The sequence below is a fragment of the Triturus cristatus genome, chromosome 1_2 (assembly GCF_964204655.1).
Source record: "Triturus cristatus chromosome 1_2, aTriCri1.1, whole genome shotgun sequence".
NCBI lineage: Eukaryota > Metazoa > Chordata > Amphibia > Caudata > Salamandridae > Triturus > Triturus cristatus.
Genome location: NC_140580.1, coordinates 957,215,651 through 957,223,262, shown reverse-complemented (window position 1 = coordinate 957,223,262; position 7,612 = coordinate 957,215,651). Strand labels below are relative to the sequence as shown.

Genomic DNA, 7,612 nt, shown 5'->3' with positions numbered 1-7,612 from the left:
AGGACTGGCTATACTTAGACTCTGCTACCCTGCACATGCGCAGGAATATCTAACTGTCCATGCATCTGTTTTTAGTCTGTAACTATCAGGTTGTTTCTACCAGAGTCAGCAACTGCTAGCTCCTCCTATACTATTTACGGTGCATTTCTGTATGACCATCTATGTATGTAACTCTTCTCATGTATGCTTGCATCGTCCTTTTCCTGAGCCCCTGTGTGGGTATAAAAGACCCATGGTTCTTCTACTCTGGGTGCTACCTTCATTCAGCACCACAGGGTGCTGGGTGAATGTGGTTCCACCTCCTGAGGTTTAATAAACTATGTATTTTCTATTTCAGATTCTGTGCCAACTTCTTTCTAATAGTCTGAGGACTCTGTGCAGAGAAGGGCGAACCCCTTGCACTGGTAGGCCTAGCTGAGGCCTATTTTCTACAATTGGCGCCTCAACTTGGGGCTCATCGGTGACTCGGATGCCCAAAGGATTGGTCGCGACGAAGGATTGGAATCTCGCTCTGGACGTGATCACTGCCCGATAAGACCAGAGTCTTGGCATCCACGGCGACTTTTCCTTTCTTTCTGATCTGACCATCCAGGTGGCACCGGTCCTCGACTGAGATCTCTTCTGTTGATTCACCGTGCAGTGACCATTTGGTCGATTTTAGAACTTGGCAGGATGAATCTGAACACCAAGTGATTGGTAAGTGTCTGCGGCGCTTGCTGTTGTTTTTGATGCCTGTGATTGGTAAGGTAGTTTAGTAACGCTTACTGTGGCTTTGAGTATGGTATATTTTGTGTTGGCCAACTTGGTTTGTTTTGACATATGTGACTTGCAATTCACATAGGCAGGTAATGAGGAGAATTTTCTCTAACTGAATTGATTTGAACGGCACATCGTACTAAAGGTACCTTAAGTGCTACTTTGATTATAATATTGCATATTCTGCACTATTTTTGGCATATCTGTCTTTAGCACACTTCAAAAGATGTGTTGCCTTTGGAATGGTACCTTGAATCTTGATGAAGCACAACTGCCCCCCCCCCCCCCCCCCGGAGGGGACGCCTAATAGGGATATGTATATTAAGTATGGTCTTTCTTCTATAATGTACAGCGCATTATGGAATAAAAATACTTGTAAGTGGTGACTAGTACCCCGAGGAACTAAATATGTACATAAAAGGATCCTGGTCTGTGCACTTAGTAACATTCATAAGTGATGAGATGCAGAGCGTTTTTATTTTTTGGTGTTCTGCCAGCCAAATCTGGTGAATATGACTTGCAACTAGTATTTACAAATGGTTTGGTTTAAGTACAGTCTGTGGGCTGTCTTTTGTTTCTGTCTTAAGTGTTGATCTGTGGGTTAAATGTGTGTTTACATGTTATGGTGTGGTAAATTGTGTTTTGGATGTTGCTAGCACTGGAAAAAGCGTGTGATTGAATGACTGTGAATATGTGAAAGAATTCTGAGAACTGAAATTGTTAAGGAGTAAATTTAATTTGGTCTCATCACCATCAATAAGTCGCAAAAGGAAATTGAGAGGGGTGTAGCAAGAGAAAGAGCAACCCCTGTGATTTGATGACACCCTTAATGTACAAAAGTATTAATGAAGAGTAATTAGGGACCCGTTAAAAGTTTAGCTTGAAAAAATTGTGGGTATTTCGAATTTGCAAATTGCTCCTATGCAGCTTTGTGTTCTTGGTGGTTCAGTGAGCCAATGTGCTGGGTCCACAGGGTTGTAGGTTCTAATTTAAGCTGAACCTGCTAATCTGAGAATTGAACCTAAATTTATGACCCTTGAAAAGAAATTGTATATTAAAATAAATGTTTCCATAGGGCAAATTATTGCAGTTTAGATAACATTAGGAAGGCTTTTTGTCTTTGACAGCTTCAGGGCTGTGCAAGGCAGATTTTGACCTTGCAGCTTGTAAGGTGGGGGCTAAAAATAGAGGGGTGAACCAGGAGGTGAAATCACTGCTTAGAAAGCTTCACTGACATGAAAATGTGTAATGCTTGCAGCAGGACAGCCTTGGAGAAAGGTGGGGGCTAGGAGCACTCGCTGTGGCCCGGTTCTGCGCTGAGGTTTAGCTTCTCTGATGAGACAGGGCAGCTGAGGAACGAAACCCAAGGAGCCTTCCTCGGCCCTATTTTGTGCAAAGACCAGTTAGACTTTCCATAGAAAACTGTTTTTATTTGTTTTAAAAACTGTTGCATTAATCCTACACAAAAAGTAAAATGATGCTCTTGCTTGAAATTTTAAGGGCTATATGCCTATATAAAAACGATTTTCCAATTGAGAATTAATTTTCTCAGTGGAAATTGTGGCGCAAAATTAACATGGATTATCGGATAAGAGTTTTACCTTTAGAAAGTTAAAATTAAGATGACCTGTGTAAATAGAAAAACGAAATTGTGTGTTTTACAATAGACTAAATTCAGATACAAAATGTCACAGCATTTATCTTTTGTATAGGGTATTCAAAGGCATTCACATTATACAGCACGACAGATTTGTGTTGGCTTGAAGGGTTGACTTGCAAGGCGTGTGAATTTCGACACCTTTACGTGTTAAACAGCTGTGTCAACAAGACCATTTCTATTTCGGACTCCGGCTACAGAGAATAGTTGAAGTCAAAAACACGGAGTAAAATTCTGCATTTCAGACTGCTGTTTCCAAAGTTAGAAATGTAGTTTCATTATTTTTGCAGATTGACAGTAGGGATTTCTTTTCTTAATGCCTTTTTTTTAAAATAAGGATAAGAGTGGTTTTTGATGTTCAATAATAATGGCTGTCCTTCATTTAAAAGTGGCGCAGACTTAAGATGTTTCAAGATAAGCTTCTGTGCTTAGGGCTAAGAATTAATGTGTTTCAATATAATAGGCAAGGGATGCAGCTCGCTTTTCATATGTAGACTCATCAAAATGATTAGATTTATTAACAAAAAAAATAAATTTTGATTATATAAAAAAAAAATGTTATTTCAAATAGGTGCAAAAACAAATTCGTTTTTTACTATTTATAATGCCTAATAATGATACTGTGACCTCCTAGCATCCAAATTGCATTTAAGCCGTGCTATACAGCAATAGGGGGTCAATTACATGTGAAAATGTCACTTTACCCAGGCGTACAAAACTCATTTTTATAAGGGTATACATTATACATTTTTGATGCCACATCTCTGGGATATGTAGAGGACATTCTGGGGATGACTATTATGCAAAAACATTGTAGGATGTTAATTTTTAAGTGCCCTGAAAATCAAAGTCGAAATTGGGTAAAAATTCACTATTTAAATGAGTTTTCTCCAGTCAGATCAGTTTTTAAACTGCCTTACGCCCCAGTAAATGCACATATGTAAGCATAGACCATCTATACTGCTAGACAAACGCTTGGCACACTGCTTATACATATCAATGTACAAAAATTGGCAGAAGTTATTAAGCTTACCTCTGAAATTGCTGGTAGACACACAGAGTGGGTTTTGCTGCTCTGTCTTCGGTCTTTAGGGTCACTTTGACTTGGAAGCACCGCATGAAAACCTTGCATGCATGCTGGGACAACTGCATAGGTCACAGGTCAAAGTCCTACATTTAGAAGCCTGTAGGGCTCAGCACAACGTTGCTTTGACATTTCCACATTTGAAAGACGAAATGGCAGGGGAAGAAAGAGGTTTTTGCTTACCCTTTTTTTTTTTTTTGGTAAAAGCAAGTTTTTGTGTGCACTCCATGAACATAGTATATGTGACCTCTCTTTAAAAGACAATGGCTCTGCCATATATATATAGTATAAATGTTTTTAGGGTTGAATTCAGGAAGCAATGGGATTCAGTTTGACTTCATGCGGCCTCATGTTGCACTAGTACATTTGCTAAAGGAATATGTTCTTTGGCTAGCTGAAATGTGCTATTTCGCTCCTCAGAGTTTGTTTATGCCCAGTTGCTACAAATTGGGGTTGATAGTGTTGACAGAATGAAACCTGGTACAGGTTTCTTACTGTCAAAACTGGGGAGTGGAGGCTAGCTCCTCTACAAATTAAGGGTAGGCAAATTTATGTGTTCTCTCTCTTTTTCTTACTTTTTTTGAGCCTGTCTAAACTGTCTGTGAAATAACCATGAGACATTAAATTGGCTATTCAGTAATACTGTTTTAAACATTATTAGCATTAATAAAACGAATAAATATATTTTGCTATGTTACTACCCATCCTCTCTGATGGAATTATGAGAGGATGAGTAGTCTAGGTTGCTGCTTCCTTATTTGATCTTTAAGGGGAACTAGCTGTGGGTAGTTTTTGTTTAAAAATTCTCAGGTGACAACACCACTATTGTTTGTTATTCTCATGCTACATACAGTTTTGCAAGGGCATTGCTAGTTTTATTAGCTAGTCTGTGTAAATAAACTGACAGTCCTTACTAGAACTAATGTTGCATAGTTTGGATTGTGAAAATGTAGAATGCAGGGAAGAGGTCTATGTGATCCTTAGCAAACATTTTTGAGGAAAATATTGTTTTACAGGAGTCTGTTAGTCACAAGATGTTCCGCTGGAGAACATGTACCCATTATGTTGAAGTTTTTTAGTTCTGTATGTAATAGGAATCCCTGTTAAATTAGCAGTGTTAGATTTTCCTGTTGCTCCTATAACATGAGAGCATGGTCCTGAGTATACAATATAGGTGCTTTAATTAAGAAAAATCATTTTAGAAGTGTCTGCAGTCCTGTACAAATAATGCAATGTTTAGGAGTAAAACGTGTATAACATTTCCTTTTTCTTGAGGGTCTTTAGAAATGAACACAGACTTCCTTGACTGCTTGGCATTGGGTGACGTATTACTCTTGTCAGTTCACTAAAGAGTTTTTATACTTGCCAATAGGTCCAGACTGTTGTTTTATTTACTCTCACATATATGAAAGTGGTTCCAGGGTGCCTTGTTAATATATGGGGCGTCCCTGGACTAGGAAGTATTCTGAGACTATCCTCTCTGTTGATAGATTATTTTTGTGCCTTGTCTAAAGACCTTTTGTTCTGTCCACCAATAGATATTTGCTGCTTTACAACCATTGCCAGAGGGGCGCGTACATCAGATCCAGCTTGAGGAGTCAGCACCAGTCCAGCTTGAAGTCAAAGTGAAGGTAACCTGCACAGGCACTGCTGGCAACCAGGACCTCAGTGAAGGTAGAAGGCCGGAAGCATTGTGATGAGCGTACCCCTGCTACTATCTTGGGCGAAAGACGGGGTCACAAATCAGAAAGGAGAAATCGTGGATCAAGCTTTTGATGCCCAGCTGAGAGTCACAGACCGACCAGGAAGGGAAGAAGGTTTTTGCTTGAGGTAACCCCCTTTGAAACAAGGGTTGCTTCAGAGATCCTAGCATCAGGCCTCTGAATCCTGGTCCCAAAGTGGCTGTAAAGGAGATACCTGGGCACACTGAATTCCATCCATGGCCCCAACGAAAGAGCAGTGTGCCAGCAGAGCAATACAGGAGTTAGGGAAGGACTTGAGTTCAGGGTACAGGTGCTGTGTCTCTGGTGCCTGTTAGATTGAAATGAAGAAAACTGGTGCACTGCCTGAGACACTGGACAGGATCGCTGAGCGCATTTGCCCTGGTGGGTGATTGCCCTATCCTGAAAGAAGAAACTTTTCCCTTGAAACTAGGCCATGATTCCTGAGTTGCGAGTTGTGCAGCTCCACCGTGGGAACAACAAGAGCCTGCCTGTGAGGCTCAAACGGACACAGGGAGAAGACTCCCCTCTGGTTGGTTGTACAGCAGCTTTAATTTCCCAAGGACTTCTTTTTCTTTTTGTTGAAAATGTACCCCATTGATCGTCCCATTTTTGAGGAGGAGCAACCCTTTGCAGCTCTTCGTCCTAATTCTCATGGTCCTCCTGGTCCCCTGGATCCAGGATCATTTTTGTAAATATTATGTCTGACTGCTTTAATGTTTGTATTGGGTATAATGATAGATACTCTAGCCCTCATAAAGGAAACACTGGAAAAGTCTAGCGAAAATGTTTTTATTAGATATGTACTGTTGGATACTTTGATATTGAAATTGATGGTAACTGAAATGCATGGGAACCTTGAAAATGTTTTTACTGGATGGTTCTAGGATTTGCTAAGGACTAGAAAGCTAATAATTCTGTTTCTGATAATAGTAATTACTCTCTCCTGCTATCTGTATGACCCAATTCTCTGTTCCCTTTGTACTTCTGTTTATACCTCATACATACCCGCTTAACAATATTTAGAATGAGAAATGGCCACCTAGCAATGAATTAGGAAATTTATGAAAAGAAAAAAAAATTTTATTAAAAATTAATATGCATATTTTTCATTTTTCCTACTGGATTATGGGAGATGTCTTCAGCTAACGCTAAAAGGGTCGTCTGTCGTAAATTGGCTGCGATTAAATTAGCGTTAGCAGAATCCATCTGGTATTTACAGGCTATCCTGTACATTTTGTGGAATCCATTTTGTATTTCTGGCAGCCATTTTGTCTTCCCTTGTGCTCTGTTTAAAGGACTGGCTATACTTAGACTCTGCTACCCTGCACATGCGCAGGAATATCTAACTGTCCATGCATCTGTTTTTAGTCTGTAACTATCAGGTTGTTTCTACCAGAGTCAGCAACTGCTAGCTCCTCCTATACTATTTACGGTGCATTTCTGTATGACCATCTATGTATGTAACTCTTCTCATGTATGCTTGCATCGTCCTTTTCCTGAGCCCCTGTGTGGGTATAAAAGACCCATGGTTCTTCTACTCTGGGTGCTACCTTCATTCAGCACCACAGGGTGCTGGGTGAATGTGGTTCCACCTCCTGAGGTTTAATAAACTATGTATTTTCTATTTCAGATTCTGTGCCAACTTCTTTCTAATAGTCTGAGGACTCTGTGCAGAGAAGGGCGAACCCCTTGCACTGGTAGGCCTAGCTGAGGCCTATTTTCTACAGGGTGACAAAGTTGGTCAGTATATGTCTGTCCCTCCATTCCCTCTGGCTTTCCGCAAATTCGGTTCCAGCAATGGGAAGACTGGGAAATGCCGAGTAGATTTTTGCTATCTTTTCGGAAAAGAAGTCCGCAATCCTATCACAGGATTCCACTGAGCAGTCATCTGGAGCCATGGCTGGTTTCCCACTTGAGAGGGTTTTATAGAGCAAGAAGAGCTCCCTCGTTGAGTTACCAGCTTCGCTAACTCTGATGGTGTAATATGCTGCTTTGGACTTCCTGATTAGCCCGTGATAAATACGCCTCTCCATTAGGTAGGCCTCCCTGGTTTCCTTAGACGGAGCCCCCCGCCACTGCCTTTCGACTCGCTTCAATGCTGTTTTCGTGACCCGTAGTTCATCACTGAACCACGGGGCAGTTTTTTTAAGGCGGCCACCCAGTCTGGCGTGCGAAAGTGGGGCAGTGCAATCAAGCGCCTCGTTGACGCGCTTGCATAGATTGGTATTAGCCGTATCCGCATCATCCCCCCCAGGGCTTCCCCCTTTGGTCAGTGCGGTACTAAATTTAGCCTGAGAAAAAGTGGCCCATCTCCGCCTGGGATGGTACAGTGTAGCTGGCTCCGGGGGTTTAACCCCGGGAATTCGTATGAAGAATGGTACCAGGTGATGA

The 7,612-nt window shown here is 41.1% G+C and overlaps 1 long non-coding RNA gene across 1 annotated transcript; it reads left to right on the top strand.

Annotated features, from left to right (window-relative positions):
• The first annotated feature begins 702 nt into the window (after window positions 1–702).
• Window positions 703–6,850, top strand: LOC146868438 (uncharacterized). The gene is made up of 2 exons (XR_014962877.1): window positions 703–1,927; window positions 2,035–6,850. It is a non-coding gene; the product is annotated as an uncharacterized LOC146868438 (long non-coding RNA).
• The last annotated feature ends 762 nt before the right edge of the window (window positions 6,851–7,612 follow it).